This window comes from Helianthus annuus, chromosome 11 (assembly GCF_002127325.2).
Source record: "Helianthus annuus cultivar XRQ/B chromosome 11, HanXRQr2.0-SUNRISE, whole genome shotgun sequence".
In the NCBI taxonomy this organism is placed as follows: Eukaryota; Viridiplantae; Streptophyta; class Magnoliopsida; order Asterales; family Asteraceae; genus Helianthus; species Helianthus annuus.
In genome coordinates, this window is record NC_035443.2 from 120,321,509 (window position 1) to 120,325,966 (window position 4,458).

Genomic DNA, 4,458 nt, shown 5'->3' on the forward strand with positions numbered 1-4,458 from the left:
AAAAATGGAGACAGAGGCTGGACACGACCCCGTGTTCAGTGAGCACGACCCGTGTTCAGGTTCTGTATCTAGGCGTTTTAATAAAAGTAACTGGTTTTGTGCAGCACGGGGGCGTGTTCAGTGAGCACGACCCCGTGTTCAGACTCTGTATCTGGGAGTTTTGAAAAAAATGTGCAGCACGGCCCCGTGTTCAGTGAACACGGCCCCGTGTTCAGGCTACTATAAATGCAAAAACTAACTAAAATGCAAAAAAATGTGCGCGCGTTTTTAAAAAGGTTTTGAAAAACTGATTAGGCCGTCGATTTTAAGCTTTCTTAAAATCCTTGTGTCCCCGGCAACGGCGCCAAAAACTTGATGTGTGCGGTGTTATAGATATTTTATGTATATTTTTAGCCCTTTTTACACTTTAGTCAAGTTTTAAATTTATAAAACACAATATTTTACTAACACTAAACACACATATGGGCAAGTGCACCCATCGTGAGCGTAGTATAGCGTTGGTAAGATACCGAGGTCGTCTAAGGACACAAGAGCTTTTAGTACCGGTTTATCCTCAACGTCTAATCAAATCAAAATTTTAGAAAAAGGTTTAAACATGAAAATAAAAACTAAAAATACTGAAAATAAAAATAAAATAAAAAAACAGATAGACAAGATGAATCACTTGGATCCGACTCGCCTTTAGTGTAACCTTTGATTATTTCCTCACTTTTGCACTTTTTAAGAGATTATCTTAGTTATAATAGTAGGCCCCTCTTTTGAAGGTGACGTTACCCTCAACGCAGTAGTTTGAGTCAGCAAGGATACAATCCTAAAGGGTTGGATTATTGAAAGATAATTAATTAAGTTATTAATGCGTAATGTGTTAGGCCCCTCTTTTGAAGGTGACGTTACCCTCGGCTAAGTAGTTTGAGTCAGCAGGGATACAATCCTATGTAGCCGGGTTAATGTTTTAATAGTAGTTTACATATGAGGGGATCAAGAAATTCGAACCCCCGCCATCCAATACCAATGGGTATTGAAGGAGGTCCTACTAAGCTTGACCCAGGTACTTGCAGGATCTATACACTGAACAAGGCAAGACGCTTACCAAACCATTCCCTTAACCCCCGACCAGGTAGCCAACATATCTCCATATAGACCGTGGAGATATGAATGGTGTAAATCTTTCATTTTATATAGACAGTAAAATAACGCCAAGACACCATGGACAAATGATAAGGAAGTTTCACCTTCAACATAAGAAACTAGTTATTAAAGTCATTAATACATAACCAAATAAAAAGTGAGAAAAGATTAAAAGTAAAAAGTATTACACTAAATGCTTCTCTACACCAAGTGATGTAAGAGACTTAGGCAAACATGGCCTTTGATTGTCAAGAACTCTTACTATCAATCTTGGATCCCGAGCCTACTACACACACTCTATGATGGATGATGGTGGTGGATGTGGCTTGTGATGGTGGTAGTGGGTGGGTGAAGTGTGAGAGAGGTGGTTTGCCAAGGGATGCCTTTGAAGTGAACCAAGCACCCCTATTTATAGCCTGCACAGAAGCCCGGACACGGCCCCGTGTCCATCCCTCTTCTCTTTCTTCATTAAATGCAGTTTGTCTGCATTAGTTGACCATGCCCCTGTGTCTGCTAGGCACGACCCCTTGTGTAGAAGCGTATCTGTACTATCAAGATTTGTCTGGATTCTGCGAATCTTAGCGTTGACCACGGCCGCGTGTCCTCTAGGCACGCCCCCGTGTTAGGAGATAGAAGCTTCTACAACTTTGTCTTTTCTGCAGACACTTGGGCACGCCCCCGTGCTTAATGAGCACGGGGCGTGTTCAGCCTTCTGTTCTTTTGTTTTTGCTTGGGAAGATGTTGTCGAGGGGTCGGGCATGTCACATTTATTCCTTTTCTTGTATTATTGTTGGATTTGGCTGCATTTTTGCTTCTTTTGTTCCTTTAAGCTCATTTAACCCTGAAAATACAAAAGAAAGACAAAGGCACACTTTTTCCAACATTAATACTAAAAAAGGGTTAGTTTTATGTCATATTTGATGTAATTTATATGTTGCATTTTACACACATCAATTCCCATGAAAATCCTTTATGTAAATACAGGTTTTACCCCATAGTTTATGAAATGAAAATTTTGATATTTTGAAACTATGATTTATTTCTGACACCTGGTCCGGATAAGTTTTCCGCTCCGAATTTAATAAACACCGGTACCACTTATATATGTTATTGGCTCCCGTCCAGGGCAGGGTCGGGGGTCGTGACATCTTCAGATAATTCCCCCTTGATTAATGATTCGGGCTTGCATTGCTCCTGAAATGAATCTTCAGGTCTTTGTTAGCGCAGTTCCCAATCTCCTCTGATTTGCTTAACTGCAATCTTCACGAGTAATCATCAACTTGAAACTAATTGATGCAGCATCTCTGTTTCAACATTAATCACATCCGTGTTCAGTTTTTTTATTTCTCTTAATCTTCAAAAACCCAACCAGCAATTGATAGAAACTTTGAATCACCACACAGGTAAACTTCAAGTCTATGAATACCCACGAAAATCTAAAATCCCGTTTTCCGTAACCATCTTTAAGCACACTCCTGAATGATTGATCAGTGTTAATGGTAATCTCCACAATCATCAAATCTTCATCAGATAACAAATCATCTTGTAACACATTCAGATCTCAAAAACATTCTTCCACGATCAGATTCACATTCTTCCTCTTCAGTCATGATAATAGATGTATAGTCTTCTCCGTTAGTTCCGACAGCAACTTAATCAACAAACATCATCATTCCCCGACGGTTAGTCCGAAAAACAATTCCTCTGCTCGAAGATTAACCATTCTGACACTTTAGACTATCACAAAGCAGTGATATCTTTTAAGTATCGACAATACTAATGCATCTCTTGACGCTAATCTTGCTAACCGGCTTGACGAAGACCCGGGACTGAAACCCTAAGACATCAATCTGATCACGATATGAAGAATCTGAACTTCCTATGATCATAAACTAACGAATCTAGATTTTATGCATCCCCGAACAATCTAAAGTCGGAACCACCCGAATACTGTTGCATGTTACGAATTTCAAAAATGCTGGAATTTCAATATATTCTGATGAATTTTTTATTCCCCCTCATTTTTGAAAATTCTGACTCCTCTAATCTCATCACTGAATTCCCCCTCAAACTTGGTAAATTCAGTCCTCTCTATTCTCTAAAAAACTCAACTATGTGGAAAATATGTCATTTTGGTCCACAAAAGTGCGTTTTTCATCAATGCAGATTTTTTTGATTTGGCCCACTAATAGTCACTTAACCCAGATGATAAACATTCTGCATATGTATCATGACTACCCAACTAACTTCAACATTCTGTGATCGCATCATCATATCTGTTCTCTAAAGCTCCCGACGGTGTTCCCGAACAGCCCGTATTTGTCATTAAAATCTCGAAAAAAAAAATTCAATCACCAAATTCTTTCTGAACACTCGTCTCATCACTACGATCAAAGAAATGCTTTTTTTTAATAGGCATTTGACTCATTCGGATGAATGAAGTAGGTTCTTTCATGCGAATGAGCTGATTTTGGAACGAAATAAGGTTGGTTCGTGCGAACTAGAGTCTTTCGTGCAAACATGGTCTCATCCGTTCGAGCGCTGCTAATTCAAAATTTCGATTCAAAATCTTTATTTCTTTGACTTTCATGATGATTCTTTCACAGACTAGTCGAAATTCATTTCTAAACAATCCTACGGTCTCAATTTTACTTTTTGTCCGTGAATTGACCATTTATTTGATGATTTACGTCTAAAACCCATAAAAACCCATAATTCATGAGCATAGGTGATTCAGTCAACTGTTAGATCGATTGAATCAGTATCGTAGCTCTGATTCCAATTGAGAGTCGAGGATCCTGCGGGTTTAGAGAGAAGTTTGGGTAGAATAGAACGAATTCGGTAGAATATTATTAAGAACGGAGTAGAAGCAGAAGGATTGTATTCATACCGAAAGAGTATACATAATTTACCAGCCGGAGAAAAAATATCTCCAGCATTTCCACTCTGGGATCTCCAAAACTTGACAACTAAGAACACATGAACCCTATATATAGACATGATATTTGGGACGGATGTGCTTGTCCGTGTGGATGAGCTCATCCGTGCGGATAAGTCTCATCCGTACGAACTAGTCTCATTCGTGCGAACCACTCTTGTCCTCTTCAACGTCATGTGTTCGTCTCTCACCTATACAATCTTCAACACACGCTCTATCTAGCCTATTCGCACAGTGGTGGACACACAGAATGCTAACATCCACAAATAGCCAACCGACGTACCATTCACCACCAATCCACATAGGGTTTCACGGGAGTAAATTCTCCCATCACCTATCCGCCCATCACCAATGAAAACTCTTGGCAAGTCCCCTCATACATCATGACCGCT